The sequence below is a fragment of the Hydra vulgaris genome, chromosome 03 (genome assembly GCF_038396675.1).
Source record: "Hydra vulgaris chromosome 03, alternate assembly HydraT2T_AEP".
Classification (NCBI taxonomy): domain Eukaryota; kingdom Metazoa; phylum Cnidaria; class Hydrozoa; order Anthoathecata; family Hydridae; genus Hydra; species Hydra vulgaris.
The window spans coordinates 70181355-70202688 of record NC_088922.1 but is presented as its reverse complement, the minus strand read 5'-3'; the positions used below and the strand labels follow the sequence as shown (position 1 = coordinate 70202688).

The 21334-nt window shown below is 28.6% G+C and overlaps 2 long non-coding RNA genes across 2 annotated transcripts; both read left to right on the top strand.

Moving 5' to 3' along the window:
- Positions 1-1326: 1326 nt before the first annotated feature.
- LOC136078376 (uncharacterized) lies at positions 1327-5373 on the top strand. The gene is made up of 5 exons (XR_010637775.1): positions 1327-1466; positions 2435-2492; positions 2578-4572; positions 4858-4919; positions 5005-5373. It is a non-coding gene; the product is annotated as an uncharacterized LOC136078376 (long non-coding RNA).
- A 6410-nt stretch (positions 5374-11783) lies between these two features.
- LOC136078375 (uncharacterized) lies at positions 11784-16688 on the top strand. Its single transcript, XR_010637774.1, has 3 exons — positions 11784-11905; positions 12296-12434; positions 12509-16688. It is a non-coding gene; the product is annotated as an uncharacterized LOC136078375 (long non-coding RNA).
- Positions 16689-21334: the final 4646 nt, after the last annotated feature.

The window sequence follows — 21334 nt, the reverse complement described above, 5'->3', positions numbered from 1 at the left end:
CTTTACTACCTATATTTATATATTATCAAAATATTATAAAAATATAAGATAGGTAATTTGGTAAGGTGATTTTTTTCATTAATTTAATATAATTATTTTTTAGTATATCCAAAAATCTTCGTAAAATTAAATTCGCTATTTTCAGAACAAGTAATTTAATACATATTTATACTAATATCAATAATAAACAACTTTCTTTACACTTTTCTACACCTATATGATTTTAAAAAGTTATTTTATTAACCATTTTATCATATTCTCTGACACTATTTACACTTATCAGGTATAAAATTATCTAATAAACTTATTCAAAGAGAGAAAAAGAGAGAGAGAGAGAGAGAGAGAGAGAGAGAGAGAGAGAGAGAGAGAGAGAGAGAGAGAGAGAGAGAGAGAGAGAGAGAGTTTATAAGTAATTAAAAGAGAGTGTCTGGTCAAACCGGTTAGTGTAAGTAAATCAACTAAGAGTTTTGATAAGGCCAGACACTCTCTTATAATTACTAAAAACTCTCTCTCTCCCTTTCATTAATATTATAGTCAATATAATATAATCAACAATAAAAAAGTAAAACGTGAAAAAACAACATTTAAACTCGAAAGAAAACAAATAAACTATCTTCTACCACGTCCGGAATACAAAACTAACATTTTATGTCTAGACATACCCCGCCGAGAAAATTTACCGTATTTATACAAAGCTTAGTACGAGCGTTTAATTTGCTACATCATTTTGCGTTTAAGGTGGTAGGGATATAAATAAGTTACTTTCTGAAATTGGCCAATTTGAAGCCCGCCAATTTTCACTTTAATTTGGCATTTTTTCATTTTAATTTGGCAGTTTTCACTCTACGAATCAAAGTGAAAATTGCCAAATTAAAATGAAAAACGCCATTTTTTCATTTTAATTTGGCAATTAAAGTGAAAATAGTAGTAGTAGATTAAGTTGACTAATTGTTGTGTTTTTTTTTTAACTAGATATAAAGGTGCTCCGAGAAGTCCTAACAGTCTTCCCAGTAGGCACGCGACGTTTTATTCACGTTTCAATCACGTGTATTATAGGTGACTTCGTCCAGGTTACTATTTTACGTGAAAGTTACGTGAAAGGTACGTCCCAAAATATCTCGTCTTTCGGAACTTTTTTTATTCTCAATAAAAAACCTGGCATAAGAAATGTTAAATAATATTTTTTATTATATTAATTATTTTTTTATAGTATAGTTTTTGTATTCATTATATTAGTTATAATTATTTACTGATATGATAATTTATTTTTATTGTAGTATTATCATAATTAAAAAAAAAATTGGTCTATATAATATCTTATAACGCAAGGCATTTAAAACAGAACTAAAAAGAGCAATATATTTTAAGTTGTAATATCTAATATCCAAATCAAATCAAATTAGGTTAAATAAATTAGTACCAAGCTCCCTATTTGCCACACAAACAAGATTAAACTCAAATACAAGGTATGCTTTTTTTCTACTTTATGATATAATATTTTAGACTGGCGAATTCGTCCATTTTGCTTACTTAATTTAGTACAAAATAAGTTATGACAAATTTAATATCAAATTAAGTAAGCTACATGGACAAATTATAAGCTCTAGCTGAACTTATTCTTGATTCTTGAGCAATAATAATGTCTCTAGAACTTCTGCATACATTATTACTCAAGAGTCGTTTAGATAAAAACCCAAAATAGATTTTCTTTCTTTATTTGGTTTTTATCAACAAGGTTAAAGAATTTATTCAAAATAATATCAATAAATAAATGTGTTATGTTATTTATTATTGATATATTTATATATTATTATTATTAAATACTTTATCTTTTTATAATATATGACATCTTGATCTCATGCTTTACTTGTTTAAAAAGGTTAATACTTTTTAACAAGTAAAGCACGAGATCAAGATGTCATATATTATAAAAAAATAAAGTATTTAATAATAATAATATATACATGTATCAATAATAAATAGCATAACACATTTATTTATTGATATTATTTTGGATAAATTCTTTAACCTTGTTGATAAAAACCAAATAAAGAAAGAAAATCTATTTTGGGTTTTTATCTAAACGACTCTTGAGTAATAATGTATGCAGAAAATTATTTATTTCCTTTTTTTATATTATTTAAATATTATATGATTATTATATATATATTTGAATTATATGAAATTATTGTTATATATATATATTATATGACTTTTATTACTATTGTTATTATGTACAATATAAAACAGGTTATTAACGCGGATTTGTTCAATGTTTTCCCCACAAAAAGATGACTATGATGCTATTGTATTTGAAACTGCATTTTACTTATCTTTCAATGTTGATGACCTTCCAGTCGTCAACATTGCAATGTCATACTTGAAGTTTCTCTCAAGTTAGCATTGCTTTTTAAAAAATTGTTTAATGATTTAGATCAAAGAAATAGCAACACCAGAAAATCTTGTTGCCAAAACAGTTGGTGACTTACCATGTAGGATTTGTGTTAAAAGTTTGTGATTTAAGATGATTATTTAATAATCATATTATTATTTAAGTTTTTATTTGTTTCTTTTTAGCTAAATTTGGTGTCGCTAGCTATTATTGGAGAAAATATCGACTTATTCATTAGATAAAGTTTGATGCGTGCTCTTACCCTGTTTCCTTCTTCATGTTTCAATCATTTATATTATAGGTGACCTTGTCCAGGTGACAATTTTACTTGATTGAAACATGAAAGTTATGTTGCCAAAATATTGTGTATTTTGAAACTTTTTTTATTCATAATAAAACCCTGTGATTAGAAACTTGGAAAGATATTCTTGATTTTATTTACTATTTTTTTATAATTTATTTTCAGGGATTATCTTATTTAGGATATTCCCGGAATACCAGATATTTTTCTGAAATTTATCTTTTTCTAAATATCCGAAAAGTTTTCCATTCATACAACTTATATTACAAGTTCCATACATACAACTTATATTACAACATAAAACAAGTATATATTATTCATCTATTTGTTTTTATGTTGTTTTAGTCATCATTCATACAAAAATTAAAAAAAGTTTTTAAAAAATTGAGAAACAACTTGGCTGAATGCAAAATTAAGGGAAAAATGAGGGGGAAAATATTCTGAATTTTTTCAGGATATTTTCCGTAAACAATTTTCCGGATATTTTTAATATAATGATTACATGAAATATATAGTTTATATATTCATTATTGTAATTACTTTTTATTTTACTTTTATAATAATGTAATTATTTTGCATTGTAATTTTATAATAATTAATTAAAAAAGTAGGGCGTAAGATATCTTATAACGTTGCAATGCATTTTTGACAAAAATAAAATGTCACATGTATAATATTTTATCCAAACATATTATATTATCTTATAACTAAGTTTTATCGATTTAGGTTTAATAAATCTTAATATATATAAAGGGCAATGTGTGTGTGTTTGTTTGTTCTCTATAGAAATCCGAACCGCCGGACCGATCTTGATGAAATTTGGCATGGGGGTAGTCCTCGAGGGGGAGAAGGTTCTTAGCTGGGTTTTGACCCCGTACCCCGATCCCCGGGGTCAAGGGGGCCCAAAATGGGCCCCCCTGACCCTGGGGTCAGGGGGGACCATTTTTTGGGCCCATCTTTGTGTACAGATATCAGGTAAGCCAGTTTAAATATTGGCCCGGGCAACGCCGGGTAACTCCAGCTATCTTATCTTCTTATCTTATCTTAATCTTAATATATATAAAGGGCAATGTGTGTTTGTGTGTGTGTTTGTTTGTTTGTTCTCTATAGAAATCCACCGATCTCGATGAAATTTGGCATGGGGGTAGTCCTCGAGGGGGAGAAGGTTCTTAGCTGGGTTTTGACCCCATACCCCGACCCCCGGGGTCAGGGGGGCCTATATTATTGACTAGAAAGACCCAATGGTTTTGTTATGTTATTGCCTAGGAATATCATTCTGTAAGACCCAATAACCTTTTAACTTTTAAAGTTTGAGAAATTTTACTTTTCCCTCTCTTCGTCTTCTTTTGTGATTGCACCCTGTAGTAAGAATTTAATTTAGTTCATATCTTGTTGGAGAATGCAACTTGATTCTGATTTGAATTTTCAGCACTCTGTATTTATTGGTGACCTAATTTGACAATACTTTATTATACATATTTTTAGTTTTATACCTAATATATTATATATAATTAGGGGTAGATAAGGTTCCTTAGTCATGGTGAATATTTCCACAGCAAAAGGAGCCTCATGTTGAAAATCTCACCATGGGTAAGGAAAATTGTGATATAAAATCCCCACTATAATGCTGAGTGGTTATGTGATAACTATTACATTTTCATAAATTGTTTTAATTTTTGTGTGCATTATAAAATGACATTTAATGCTGTTCAAAACTTTGTGGATTACTCATTTAAAGCAACTTTGTGGGCTGTCACCTTTGCATCTAGTTAATGTATGAACAAGTTAATGCAGAAACAGATGCAAATATAAGAAGATGGAAAAACAAAGAAAACAAATTATCATGTTATCACATAGTACACAGATGTTATCACATAAGGTGAGTACAGGTCTTTTTCTAATCACGCCCATCAGTTATTAACTTTATATATAGATATAGATATATCTATAGATAGATATTAGATATAGATATATAGATAAACAATATTTTATATTTTGTACTTCTTTTTTTTAATCATCTTTCAACTTTTTTGTTACATCTTTTTTTATTAAATACTTATTTACTTTTTTAGCAATCAGAGTTTAAAATTAGAAGGCAAATGACTTTTTTTATTTTTTTACACTGTATGTAGTATTGTTTTCTTAAAATTATTTAATGATTTAGATAAAAGAAAACAAATAACACACTAGAAAATCTTGTTGCCAAAATAGTTAGCAACTCTCAAAGTAAGATTTGTTTTAAAAGTTTGTGATTTAAGATAATTATTAAATAATCGTATTATTATTTAAGATTTTATTCGTTTCTTTTCAGCTAAATCTGATTCATAAGATAAAGTTTGATGCGTGCTCTTATAGAAGAAAATATCGACTGATTCGTTAGATTATGTTTAAAGCGTGCTTTTATGGGAGAATAGAATCTATTCATATCATATTCTATTCATATCTATCTATATCAAACCTATATATCTGATATATAGGTTTGAAGTGTGCTCTTTGTGGATTGAAGCGTGCTCTTCGTAATTTGCAGATCTACGACTTTGTACTTATTACTTATTGTATATAAGGAGGATGTTTTAACAAAAGTGCAGCTTTTATTACAAATTAAAAAATTTTATGTCAAGAACTAATATACTGACTAATAAAATCATGTAATTTAATACGTATTAAATATTTCCTCGACGATGAGTTTTTTTTCTTTACACGAATTCAAACACTTATAATTGTAATTATAAAGCATAATTATTGCTTAAATATTACGTGCCAAAATTAAAAGTAAAAACGTAAAAAGCACGTCTTTTGGACAGTTTATGGGGACCAAAAAGTCACCTAAATATCACGTGCCGAAAGTAACGTGAAAAACACGTCCATAAATCACGTGAATTAGTCATTTCATGGGGACCAAAAAGTCACCTAATAGTCACGTGCCAAAATAACGTGAAATTCGCGTTTTTGTCACGTCGCTGTGCCTACTGAGTTACCTCAGGGAACCGCGGAAGATCATTTTATCATGCAGTTCACGCCTCCTTTCTCGCCAATGTCTTTTATTGGGTAAGAGTAGGATTTAAAAGAGTATAAAAATGGATGACTAAATTTCCCTTAATTGTCATCTTTTATGATAAATTAAGATCCAAATTTTACTTAGTTCAATGATGCAACCAAAATATTTTTTCCTCGCATGTTAAAATTATTTTATTTAAAAAAAAAGTAATAATAATAAAAATAACATCAACAATAATGCAAAATGGCATTAATAACAAAATAGCATTGGTATTAAAAAAAATCAGAATTTCAGATTAATATTGAAAGATTAAAATTTAATCTTTCTATTTAATATTTATATCTAATATTTCTATTTAATAGAAATTAAACACCTCATTTGAAAAAATCATATTAAGCTAATTGATCACAAAATTTTTAAAATTATGGACATAAGAGAAAACACTTAAGTAAAAAATGTTTAATAGATTTTTTATTCATCATAGCTTTTATATTTTTTTTTATTTTTTTTTAGCAGGGGCGAGAAGAAGGCTAATATGACTTATCGCCAAGCCCCTTGATAAATTCCGTAAATATAAAGTTTTATTTAAAAATAAGCACTTCCGTTAACAATATAAAATAAACAAACGTAAAATTGATAAAGAAATAAATAAAACATCTATTATTAAAAAATAACAAGAAGTGCTATTTACTTAAACATATCCTTCTAAAAGCACGGAGAAATTTAATTTTTATTTATTATAAAATCATGAATTAATTTTTATTATTTTTTTTTTTTTTAAATAATAAACTTTACATCACAAAACAACAAGTCAAGAGGATCAAAAAATAAAAAGAATAACAATACATATTAAACAATAAAAACATAAATAAATTTAAAAAGTTACCGAGTGCATTTAACTTTAACGTTTCTAAAATTAATATATTTTTTATTTAATTGATAGATCAATCACAAGGATATTTTGCATTTTTGGAAATAGTTTTGTGGGAGATCATTTTTAAGTAATAATTGTCTAAGTTTAGCCTTAAACTCATGTAACATTGTAAGAGTTTTAAGTTCAGTTGTGAGTATTTTATTCCATGCCTTTGGTCTTCTAATTAAAATTGAAAACCCAGTTGCTGCAAAGTAACTTTTGGGTTGTATATAGATGTTATTTGAATATCTAGTTAAGTATTTATTCTGAATAATTTTGAATAAGAGATTAAATGTTTTTGGAATAATACTGTTATTAATTTTGAACGTAAAAATTAGAAGATGATAAATATTTATTTGCAAGATATTTAGTATATTTAACTTAGTAAATAAAGGTTGGCAAGGTGTATAGCGGCTTTCATTGGATATAACTCTGATTGCATGTTTTTGCAATTTAGTGGAGGGAATAAGGGTAAAAATAGTTCAAATTGTGATACCAGAATAAAACTTGGCAAAATTGCTGCCAACAACTATACAAATTAATAGAAAAAAGGACCTCTTGAAACTATGAAAAAATGAAAAAAGGACTGCTTTTTTCATTTTTTCATAGTTTTTTTTTAGTTTTTTTTAGTTTTAGTTTTTTTTTTTAATTCAATTTTTTTAGTTTTAATTTTTTTTAGTTTTAACTTTTCTTTAGTTTTATTTTAAATATTTCTTTAGTTTGCTTTCATATACTTTTAGGATTCTTTATTTATGAGTTAAATTTTACTTATGCTGATATGCGGTCTTGTAGTAATGATTTTTTTAAGTTTTTTAGCGTATAAAGTTTTACTTACTTTTTGTTGGTCATTTATTGTTTTATTTTTTTAGTTATTATTTATTTTTAAATAGTGATATATAATTTTTTATACAGTTATATATTATTTGTTTTTATTTTTATTTCAGCCATTTGTTATATATGTTTTATTCTAACGTGTATTATTTTTTTCTTTATTTATTTTTTTTAGTTTTATGTTGTTTTTGTTTTTTTTTGTTTTGTTTTTTGCCAAAAGAACTTAACTTGATTTTTTGTTTTCTTTGTAATGTTTGTTGTAACTTTTGTTTTGATTTTCTCAGTATTTTTCTGTTTATATTTTATTTATTTATTTAGTAATATTATTTGCAATATATTTTGGTTACCATATTATAAGAACTATGATTAATATATATACTAAATCTTTATAATTTTTTTTAGCATTAGTCGTTATTACTGTTTGTAACTGTAACATTTGTTTAAACGATTGTTGTATGGAAAGTTATACCGATTTATTTAAATTGATATAGTTACTATATTATTATTATTTATATTGTTGAAATAACATGTTATTGTTATTATTATTATTATTATTATTATCATTTATTTTTATTATTATAAATATTATTTTTATAATTATTACCATTACTATTTTAATCATTGTCATTAGGTGTTTACTTAATGTTAGTAGTTTCTACTATTTGTAAACAACGTTGAAATGTAATACTAAATATTTAAAAAATATATTGATTGGTTCATTGATTGATAAGTTATAATTGATAAATAAAAAACTCATTTTTATTCATTATCTTAATATAATTGCTACAGAAAACGTGTAACGTTTAATGTTTAACTTCGTTTCATTAGTTACTAGGCTTTGAAAGAGCGTGTTCTCCAAATGCACGCGGTCATTGGAGAAAGATCTCTGAAGCGAGTTATAACTTTTTTCCTATTAGAATTTATTATAAATAGTTCCAATAGCGAAATTTAGTTACTAGTTATGAAAAAAAATTTGAATTTCTGAAATTTTATATAAAAAACATCAAATTTTAGCCGAAAAAGGCATTAAACTGTACACATGGATGAAACAAGAAAACTCAAAGATAAATTATCTTTTTCTTTCGAAATTTTGCACAAATAATCTTGCTTATATTATCTAGTTCCTGAACTAAAATGAAGTTCATTGCACAAGTAGAAAGGCCAATTATTAAAATTTGCTATAACTTATACCACTTTTCAGGGGGTCTACATGAAAAAATCATGAACAATGAGTAATAACACTGTAAATAGAGCACCTTATGTCTTGATTTTAGTTCAGTCTCCAGATCTAAGTTATAAATGCAAAAGCTGAAAATTTCAGCTCTATATCTTAAACCGATCTGGAAATATCTTATTCCACGTAAAGGTAAATAGCAAAAAATGACATATTGAGAAAACAGCATTCTAAAAATATAAAGATAAAAAACAGTCAGATAAAAAATTTTCAGAAGCATACGATTTTTTAGCTTCAAGTTCTTGTTCTTTATCAAACCAGCCTTAGATAATCCCCTTAAATGCTTCTTTTTTTAATAAAGGTTTTTTCTTTTCTCTCCATATTACTAACACGATGCTTGTCCTTTTTCAATGAACCGGTTACAGTCTTACCACTGTGTGGTATATTTAGATACTCAAAAACGCGTTTAAGGCCAGATTTTTCTTCATTAAAACTCAATATAGCTGAATTCACTCCAATTTCAAGGGTAGCTTTCTTCACAAACACATTTTTGGGACACCTAGACCAAATTACATTATTGATCCCTTCATTGCAATTTTGTGTTTCTCCATGAACACACTTTTTCAATAATTGGTCATCACTTAAATCATTGAAATCACTTAATATAATATCATGAACCCATATAGGTAGATTAACTTTTGGTTTATAATTGTCATTTCCCTGGTCAACTTCTGATTTTTTCCACTTACACCAACTTTCAGGTCCTACAGGACATAAAACATGGCGTTGTGATTGACTGTTGAAATTAGTACAGTGAAAAAGTACTGCTCTAATGTTCTTTTTCATTTGGTATATCTTTTGTGTATCATTTAATTTGCAAGTTTTAGCGGTTTGGCGAATAGCCATTCCAAAATAGTTCTGGATGATATTCACTGCCCTTTCTGTCAGATTATTTTTTCCAGTTAACTTTAGCCCTCCATGTTTCTCTTTACGACAATTACAGAGACGGGTTCCAATTCTTTTCTGAATGTTTCCAACGTACTCTAACTTTTCTGGTTTGATATCATACTCAGCGTAAGGATCACTTGCTACTACATAATTAAAAGAAGAGGAGTCCCCATCTCCAAGATAGTACTTATATATGAGTTCATACAATTCCAAAAGCGTTGAAAGATATTAAGTGCACCAATCCTTTCCATTGCCCCTGACAAGTTTGTGTGGTTTAAAGAACAATTGTGATTTGTTTTTTAGTTTTCATATTTAGAATGTTGTTTTCTGTTGAACCAAATTTGACACCCTCTGCAATACTTGCTTAATACATCTGCATCAACACATCGACCGCTACTCATAGCAGTAACTACACCATTAAGAGAAGAATGTCCTTGTTTCTGCCAAGTACCATCAAGAGAAACCTGGGTTAATGGAACACCGGTAGTGGATTTTTCAACAGCATTTGCTTTAATTTCATTTGCAGCAAACTTCATACAATCTTTAGCGGCAGAATCATTAGCAGCTTGAATCAATTTATGATTATGTTGAAAAGCATTTACATTCATGCAACTCATATTTGTAATATAAGCGAAACAACTTATAGGTTCATGCCCTTGACCAATCTCACAAAAAGCAATAATCATTCTTAAGTTGATATCAAATGCACTCCTGCCTTTACTTTGCGTGCTTTTGTCCGCAGTATTACTAGTAAAAGTGCACCATTCATATGAACATGATGTGCATTTGATTTTCAAACTGTGTGAAAATCCCATTCTCTTTGAATCATCATTTTATATGGTTACTCCATTTTGACAATCTGGGCAGCTACCTACTTGCACTAATATTTCTTTGTGAATAGGAAAATATATAATTAAATTAAAATCATCCGAACACTGTTTTTCATTCAATTTAAATTTGCTCAGCTTTTTAGCACTACATGATTTTTCTAGTAAAGTTGTTGTTACTATTTTGGTTTTACTTGTTTTTTGGAACTTGTTCCCAGTCCTCTTCACTTTTCTTAAATAATTTTTTTTATTTCCCATTGCTTTTTATATTAGCTATATTTAAATAATAAAAGAACTAAAATCCATAAACAACTTCATTAGTAAAGGTAAACATAAATATCAAGTTTTGTCATTTATTCATCTCTTATATAACACTGAAAGTAAATGTAGTTTTTTTTTTTTAATCTACGGTATAGAACAGACTTAACCATCATACTAAAATTCAATTTTTTGAAAAGTATGCCAAGTATACAAAAATTAGTCCAAATCAAGAAAGAAAAGTGTGTTGATAGGGGAAATTGTTGCTATGGAAAATTATTTTAACCACCTCGTTTAAATCTTAAAATAAATCTCTTGTGTTTTTTTTTCTGAAAAACAGATTTCAGAAATGAATTCAGGGATAATTAATTATCTTAAAACAATCTAAATTTGAAAATTTGAAAAATATAAACTTTATTTCCTGGTAAACCACCTTAAATTTTTATTAGATAAAGTAGAAAGGATTTAAAGTAGAAAGGATTTTAATTTTTTATATCGTTTATCTTATGTTTGTTTTAGTTTTTCTTTTAGCAGTTTTATTTTTATTTTTTAGAAGGAAAATAAGGGTATGGATGTTATTTAAAGTTATAATAATGCTATTTCCATAAAATGGTTATTACTACTTTAAAATTTCTGTGATGCTATTAACTATTTTTTTTTTTTTTTAATTTAGAAAAATAAATTAAAATTTTGTGCCAACACTGACATGGCATGGTACATGTTATTGTATGTAAAGGTTAAATTTTGTTATGAGGGTTACAGTTTTTATGAAAAAAAAAGAAGGTAAAGAGTATTGTTTGCAAATATATATTTTGTTTACTTTGAATCTTTTTAAATTTTCTCGCGTCATTTTTTAAATTTTTGTTTGCACACGTTTATTGTTTTGTATATATGCTTTTTTAATACGTTTGTGTATGTGGTAATAAGTGTTTTATAGTTGTTTTATCAATGTGTTTTTATAATAATGTAAAGTGTTTTTTATTGTTTGTGTATGTGTTAATATGTGTTATATAATTTTTTTTTAAATGTGTTTAAATATGTATATAAGGTATATATTTAACCTTATATACATATTTAAACACATTTATTGTGTTTATAGTTGGTACATATGTTTATATTATGTTGTTTCCGTGTTTTCAATGTGCTGGGACTTTGTAAACGTTTAGAGCATGAGCAAGCTTTTGTTAACTTTGCCAGCCAAGTGATGTACTTATAACGGAGGGTTACACGATAGTGTTTAGTGTCAAACTGTTACTGCTTTAGGTCTAGCTATTTTCAATCCTTTATTATTAATTATTCTAAAGATACATAATAATCTATTTTGATAACATTTTGCGTAATGTTGTTACTTTTGTTCTGTTATATATGAATGTTATCTTACTTAAGTTATGTTATATACATATTATATAACCTTATGGTGTGTGCTATTGTGTGTTGTTGCTGTGATGTTTTTTTGTTATCTTTTGAGTTGATAGACATTTGGCTTATCTTCATGTTGGTGTCTATTGTTAAAAATGGTAAATTGGTCATTTTATTAAAAATCACTGCTTTTAATCATTCACTAAAAGCCAATACAAATTATTTTGCCAAATATATAATTTATTTTGCCATATATATAATTTATTTTATCTCAATTTGATTTTTTGTCTTTAGCGCTGTTTACTACACGATTTTGCTAAAAATATTTTGGAATCATGATATTCCAGCATATATTATTTTGTAAAAGCTAACATGGAATAGTAATATTTTACAACTACTACTCTGGTAAATCACAACAGCTTTTCTCAATAAGGTATATTAATTTTCAATTTTTGTATGTAATGTTTTTCTTATTTATTTACTTATTCGTCACATTTTTTATTTTAGATTTATCAGATGATGTATTTATGTGGTATAGAAGAACAAAATATTGTAAAGTTTTGTGAATTTTTTAAAAACGTTTACTAATAATTTTTTTGAAGAAATAATATTTAAGTTTTCAATAAAGGGTTTACAACGTTTTTTTTTTTAATTTTTCTTTGTTAGCAGTATGTTTATTACTAGAATTGCATGTTTTTAATAATTTTTATGATTATTATTTGCTAAGCTAATTTTTTTTCAAACGACTCCTAGCTGATATATATTTTTTTTTAAAGCCATAAGATTATTGTATAATTTATTTTAAATGACAGTCTGTTATATGTAAAAATTTGTGTGTGCTATTTAGAGTAGAAAAAATATTATATAGGATCGCAATCTTCAGGATTCGTTTAAGATTTTTTATTATTACTTTCAATTGAAAGTGAGGTTTAAGTGGATGATATTAGGCTAGAAGCAGATATTAGTTTAGAAAGTGGAAATGTTAATAGACAAGTTAATCGTTGCAGAAATGAAAGAGATACGCTAAGGCGAGATGAAATTAATAATTGACAAAATGCTAGAAATACTGCTCGGCAAGCGGCAAATAATTCAAATCCAAATGAAGAGAGCTTGGTCAGGCGAGTTGAAAATAATCGTTGCAGAAATGAAAGAAATAGACTTAGGCGAGATGAAATTAATAATCGACAAAATGCTAGAATTGCTGCTGGATACAAAAGAATCCATTGTATAGCAAGAAGTAATACTATTCCAGATTATAATTATTTAGGAGAAATGGATTATATTTGTCAGCATTGTGGTGCTAAGAAATTTCCTGATGAAACACATTTTTTATGTTGCCATAATGGAAAGGTAGTTTTGTCGCAACCTTCATCATTTCTAGAAGATTTAGAAGATTTATTTAAAGGAAACTATGCAAATAGAAATACCAATCTGAATTTTTTAAAGTATATTAGAAATTATAATGCTTGTCTTTCTTTTGCTTCATTTAAAGCTAATGTAGTTCAACCCGTAAATAATGAGCCGCCATGTTTTAGAATTTGTGGTCAAGTTTTTCATCGTATAGGTAATATTAAGCCAAATCAAGATGTTCCGCCGACATATTGTCAACTATACATCTATGATCCACTTGCAGCAGTAAATTTTAGAATGCAACAACGTGGTAATAATCTTTGCTTAAATAATTTAATGTTTCGATTGCAAACAATTATTAGTGAAGAGAACCCATTTCGTCTTGCATTTAAAAACATGGCGGAAGTGGAAGATGAAAAAATTCGTTGAGAAGCTCTAGAAGGTTGCTCAGTGTCAGTTGTAAAAATGTTTTTACTTGAAGGGCAAGAGTTGTATTTGTATTTGTTGGTGAAGATGGTACACCACCTGCGTCCAGGGAAGTTGTTATTTACCTAAGAGGTCATCCTCTTAAAACTATATCAAGTATGTCTGCCAACTTAGATCCTATGGTTTATCCTCTATTTTTTCCAAGTGGTGATGCTGATTGGCATAATCAATTGGTTCACAGCCCTGAAGGTGCTACATTGGTTAAAAATCATGTTACATTATCTCAGTATTACAAATATAAACTCTCAGTTAGACAATTTTTTTCTTTACTCTTATGGCAAAAACTGTTTCAGCAATATGCTGTTGATGCGTATGCTAAAATTGAAGGCCAGCGCCTTGTTTTCATCAGAAATAACCAAAAAAAACTGAGAAGCGAACAGTATGATGCATTACAGGAACATGTAAACAACCTTGGAAATGATCATAATGTTAGACCAGGGCGTGTTGAAATTTTTCCATCAACTTATGTAGAAAATAGTTGTAGAATAGCAGGTTGTAGAAAATAATTATAGTTTATTGAAAAGGTTGTAGACAGTTAGAGCAGATTAAATAGATCAAAGATCTATTTAATCTACTTAATAACCTACAACCAAAGTGAAAATTTACTATCAATTATATATTTGTTTTTCTGTTTAGTTGACAACAATGAAGAGAGAGGTAGTATGTTTAAAAGGATTTTTACTTTTTACCAGTAACTAAAATGTTTTTTAAAATTTTGTTGTTGACTTTAAAGTAAAACAGTAGGTTTTAATAATTTTATACAATAAGCCCAAGAACCTAGGTCGTACTTAAAATTATATTGTCAATAATAAAGAGAAGAAATTTAAAGTTCTTAGTGAGAAAGATTTATATCATTTTAATTAGGATTTATTTTCTTTAGTTAATCAAGAAAGAGCTAATTAAGGTATTAGGTACATTAGTAAAGTGAAACTATTTTTAAAAAATTACGTAGATATTTTAACGTCAATACATTTAAGTGCTTTTATTGTTTAGACACAGAATTGAAGGGTGAAATAAGTCAATGTTTTTGCTATAAGTATTTGTTAATAGAAATTTATTTATTTATTTACTATAAATAGAATTTTAAAACTTCAAGTACGTTAGCTTTATTTTATTTTTTCTTCTAGGAGAGTTGGAACAAAAACTAAGTATAAATTATATGGTTAGTATAGTTTAATAAATGAAGCATTTATATTTGTGCCTCAGAAGTCAAAGGTCAGTTGTAATGTTTTAAAGAGTCCAGGAGAGAGGAAATAGTAAAATAATTAGTCTTTTTTGGCTGATTCTTGATGGTTAAATTTATGTTAATTTTTTTTGTGTTTTATTTAAATTGTCTAAAGGCACATGAAATATAATTTTGACAAAAAATAAATAAAAAGTTAAATAAAAAAGTGAAAATTCATTTCTGGATAACAAGCATTTTTCCTTTGAAAATTGTGGGGACACCAGGCCTTTTATATTGACCCAACTTTGTTTTATATCGTCATAGGACTATAGTCTTTATACCTCTGTAGATACTGAAAAATCTAAAAAGGTTTCATACATAACTCATTTTCACAAAAAACTGGACAACCGACCTTTGTCTTGTGAGATACAGATATTAAGATTTAAAGTTTATTTTAGTTTATAGTTTTGGTTTAGTTTATAGTTATTTTTAGTTTACTTTTACTTAGTTTTAGCTTCAGTTATCTTTTTTCTTACTTTAGACAACTTTATGGAGGATATGAGGGAAATATGTAAAAAAATTATAATCATATATTTATTTATATGTAGATATTATTTTATCGATTATTCTGAGTTATATTTTTTGTCTTTAGTGTCTGGTAGAAGCATAACTGGTAAGGCTGTGTTTTAAATTTTATATATTTTGTATGGAGAAATATGTGCAATAGGTGAAAGAATTATTTAATATAAATATGACATTTTAAAACTGTTTGCATATTACTCATATTTTTATTAAAATTACATTTTTCACAAGTTTAACCCATTTTAATTTACTCTAATTTTTTTTTTAATGTTTTAAGCATGCTCTTTATCCTGTGCAATTGGTGAGGTTATGCTTTATATTTTGATTAAATAAAATTGCAAATATTTTTAATTTTTATTATATCCTTCTATTTGTAATTTTAGAGTCGTTAACATTTGAGCAATTTAAAGCAATGTCTAATTTATATAAATGGTTGTAAACTCAATAAAACAGATTCAGAAAGGGACCTTAAAGTAATTTTTTCAGATAACTTGAAGTGAAAAAATCAGGTATTATGGAGTGCAAGCAAAGAAAATTGCCTTTTAGGCATAATGAAGAACTCTTTTATTCAATTTGATGCAAAACTGTTAAAGTTTCTATATCTTTCTTTTATTCGATATTTGAGTATGCTGTACCAGTATGGGCTCCTTATCAAAAACAAGATATTGCAATATTAGAAAGAATAGAGCATCGCGCCACTAAATTAATTCAATCAGTAAATTATGCTATCAAGATCAACTTGTTTGTAATAGAATCTTGTTAAAAGAAGACAACGAGGCGACATAATACAAGCGTATAAAATTTTTAAAGGTTACGATAAAGTTGAATTTAAAGAAAATTATTTCTTCAAATCAAATTGTACTCGTGGACATAGATTAAAACGTTCTGAAGAACTTTTTATACATAATCTCTTACAGAGTTCACAAGACCTACTTGCTCTTTGTGAGACTAATTTGACTTCAGCTCAATTAGTAAAGCAAAGATTGTGATTGTAGTGTTGATGGTTATCTTCCTTTAATTCGTAATGACTTCAATCGTCACATGGTTGGTCTGGGCAATTACATTTATAAGAATTTACTCATTTGTCAGGAAACTAGGTTTGAATCCACAGTCTATTCTTTTAAGTGCTTTTTTTTAGCACCACTTCGCTCTATCACCTTTCTCTTTGTTCTACATTGCTCTCCTTCATCTCAAGACTGCTCGGTCAACTTTAATCAGAAATAACATCTTTTTGATGTTATTTCTAATCAAGATGACCGAGCCCTCTTTCTTTATCCATCAGCCAATATTGTTGTTGTTAGTGACTTTAATAATCATCACACTGAATGGCTTGACTCTAGTGTCAGTGACTCTGCTGGCGTTAAGGCCCTCAACTTTTGCTTTTCTCAATCTCTAACTCAAATAGTCAACTTTTTAACTCGCTTTCCTTACAACCCTAATCATTTACCTTCTCTACTCAACCTATGTCTTGTTTCTTATCATAGTCAGTGTTTAGTTTCTCCAATTTACCCTTATGTGCTTCCGATCACGATTTGATCACTCTAAAACCATTGTCTCATTCTTCTTCATCATCAGAATCCCCCTATCATTGTACTTCTTACAACTACCTTAAAGCTGGGGCTCTTTCCATAATTTTCTTCGTGATGGCCCTTGGGTAAAAATATTTTGTCTTCCTGCTGATAAATGTGCTTCTTACATAGCTACGTATATTTAGGCTGGCATGAAACCTTTAATTCCCTCTCGACGATTCCAGGTCAAGCCTCACATTTCTCAATGGTTTTCCTCCCATTGCGCAATTTCCTCCCATTGCTGCAATTTCCAATCAAAACCGTTACTTCCGTATCTATCAGCGAAACAATTCTCTAGAAAATGGATGTCTGTTTACTATTGCCAGAAACAATTGTAAAAAGGTTTTGTCTAACGCCAAAGCTCGCTGTTCTCAGCCCATAAAATCTCGTATTATATCACAAAAATTAGACTCTCGCGACTTCTGGAGAATTTTTAACAGTATCAATAATAAGGGCAAATCTGTTATTCCACCTCTCATGTATGGTTCAGACTTTGTCACCTCACCTAAAGTCTGAATTGTTTGCTAAGAACTTTTCATCAATATCATCTCTTGATTCCACTAATTGCGTTTAACCTGATATAGCCGTCAAACAGGTTGATCCATTGCTTGACATTCATATAACTTCAGCTTCTGTATCAAAAGTGATTTCCTGCTTAGACTCTTCTACAGCTTGTGGTCCAGACAACATACCTGTTATAGTCTTACAGAAATGTTCCGCGGATGTCGCCTTTTCTTTCAAAACAATTCAACAAGTGCCTATCGGAGTCTTGTTTTCCAGCCTGCTGAAAAGCAGCATCTGTTATCCCAGTTTTCAAAAATTCTGGAGAGCGATCTGACTCATATAATTACTGTCCCATTAGTCTACTTCCTATCACAAACAAGGTTTTTGAATCTTTAATTAAAAAACACTTAATCTCTCATTTTTAATCTAATAACTTACTTTCTGATCATCAATATGGATTTTGATCTCAATCTACAGCTAATTTTCTAACAGTAATAAGCATTAGGTTTTATTATGCATTAGACAGAGGTGGAGATGTTAAGGCTATCGCTTTTGAAATTTCTAAAGCTTTTGATAAAGTTTGGCATGCTGGTCTTTTCCATAAGCTTTTTTCTTACGGTGTATCTGGTAACATCTTTAAGGTAATTGAATCCTTCCTTTCCAATTGTAGTATAGTTTTCCTCGATAGACGGCAATCTTCTTCATATCGTGTAACTTCAGGGGCTCCTCAAGCTTCAATCCTTGGCCCTACACACTATTTAATTTTTATTAACGATCTTCCAGATATTCACACGTCTAAGGTGGCATTGTTTGCTGATGACACAACCACTCATGATAAGAAGCCAACACTCTCTGATTTCTTGGAGATGGCATCTGAGCTTGAAAAAAATCTCACTTCTGCTACAACATGGGGCTCACAATGACTGGTAAACTTTAATTTAGATAAAACCAAATTTTTTTCAGCCAATCGTTACCGCAATATTTTAGATCTTCCTATATTTATGAACGCTTATGTTCTCGATGAGTCATCTACTCTTCATCTTCTAGGATTAACTCTTACTTCCAATCTTTCTTGGAAACCATATATCAAATCCATTGTAAAATTAGCATGTGCTAAGGTTGCATCTCTTTATCGAACTCAATACTTTCTTACTTCGAATTCTAATCTTTATCTCTATAAATCTCAAATCCGGCCTTGTATGGAATACTGTTGCTATATCTGGAGCGGATCTTCTAATAATATTCTTTCTCTTTTAGACAAGGTGCAAAAACGTATTGTAAACATAGTTGGACCTGCTCTTGCAGCCAACTTCCAACCATTATCACATCGTCGTAATGTTGCTATAATTTCTCTTTTCTACAGATACTATAATGGGCACTGCTCTAAAGAGCTAGCGTCTCTTGTGCCATCTACTAAAATTCATTCTCGTGTTACTAGTCATTCAATTAAGTCTAGTTTTTTTCCTCGAACATTAGTTCTTTGGAATTCGCTTCCTTCATCTTGCTTTCCTGATTCATATAATTTGCAATCCTTTAAGTCGTCTGTCAATCGTTATCTTGCTCTACAATCTTCATCTTTTCTCTTCCAGTAACTTCCAACTTTAATTAGTGGTTGCTCGCAGCAACCACTAATTAAAGTGATTGCAGCAAACCACTAATTTTACTGTTGCCATATCTAAGGCGGATTTTCTAATGATGTCCTTTCTCTTTTAGACAAGGTGTTAAAACACATTGTAAACATAGTTGGACCTGCTCTTGTACCCAACCTCTAACAATTATCACATTGTCGTAATGCTGCTTCTCTTTCTCTTTTCTACGGATACTATAATGGGTACTGCTCTAAAGAGCTATTGTCTCTTGTGCCATCTACTAAAATCCGTTTTCATGTTACTCGTCATTCAATTAAGTCTCATCCTTTTTCTGTGACTGTTCCTAAGTGCTCCAAATTCTTCTATTCGTCTAGTGTTTTTCCTCAAACATTAGTTCTTTGGAATTCGCTTCCTTTGTCATGCTTTCCTGTTTACTATAATTTGCAATCTTTTAAGTTGTCTGTCGTTATCTTGCTCTACAAACTTCATCTTTTTTCTTTAGTAACTTCTAATAGTGGTTGCTTGCAGCCTTGTTTAAAGCGAAAATGTAAAAAAATAAAAAAATAAATTACAGAGAAAATATTTTACTTAATCAAGCTGCGAACTAATGAACCGCAAAGTTGTCGAAGCTAATTCAGTGAACTCCTTTAAAGGAAGACTTGATTGATGAGAGTCAAATCATTACGAGAATTGGCTGTCATATGTGCAAAACCGAATATTTCTTCATTCAAAGAAAAAATTAAAAAATATATTTTTAATTGAAAATATCTTTATTTATTTTTAATTGTTTCTTATATATTTGAACAATTCATCTTAGTTTTTAAAATTTTTTGTAATATAAAACATAATTAATTAGTATTGGAATGTTCTCAATATATTTAAAAAAAAGCGTTTCTAATATAAAAGGAATAGGGAATGAAAGTGTTATCATTTAGAAATATAAACATTAGCTTCTTACTAATGAAAATAAACACTTTAAAAATACTTTTTTCAGATTTTTAGGTCCTATTATTGGAATTAAACGAACTATGAGTTTCTGTATTATGTATTATATTAAATATGTTATTATTTATATAAAAAAGTCGCTCATTTTTATAGTGTAAATAGATTAGGTTGTCCGGGACCGCCCTCCAAACAAGTGTCCGATACCATCATACCTCATTGACAAATACTAGTTTTAAAAACAGTGAATTAAAGTATTAAACTAACTTTTTTTTAATAAATATTTTAAATAAAAAAATCTTTAATCAATAAAAGGTTATTTCTCTACATAAAAATTATATAAATATGTGTATCAAATATGTGACGCATCTGACCAAAACCAGTCGGATGTCGCGTTATGTTATATTGAGAAAAAAAATAATTGTTTACATAATTATGTAAACAATTATGCAAAAAAATAAATAATGATAAAAATTGATTTTTTGAGATGTTTTGATAGTTTTCTCAATATAACAATAACATAACGCGGCATCCGACTGGTTTTGGTCAGATGCGTCACATTTGATGATACTTTTTTTTTTTTGTTAATTCACCTCCCAAGGCCGAGAAGGCCATTACAGACGAGGAGGCTACTTAAATGTGGTTATAACCTTCTCTCAACTCTATAACTCCAAAACACGAACCTTGACAAACAAGGCCGCTGCGCGGAGAAACAAGTTGAGCGCGGTACTACCAGGGACGTGGTGGGGATGGAACTCGGAACCTCTCGCTTATAAAGTGAGCGCTCTACCACAACACTACTACCGCATACATCGCTCTTCTGGTGCTGGAAAGCAATATCTAGCACTCCGTGCCAATTGCTTTGGCATGTTATGATAGATATTCTGCATATGCCAAGTTTTCACTCAAATAATCTTTTCATTGTACTTAAAACCGTATAGCTTCTTTAGTTTAAGTATTACATCAAGTGTCTGGAATTACCCGCCGTCCAGGGCTACTCTACTTTTCCTAACCATAAATTTTAAATGGCTTTTTTATAAGATCCCCATGATCGTCTAGAAATTCTGCCTTTGATAATGCAAAAAATTGTAAAATATATCTCGTGATTGTTTTATTTTTTAAACGGCAAAATATATTAACAAAATAA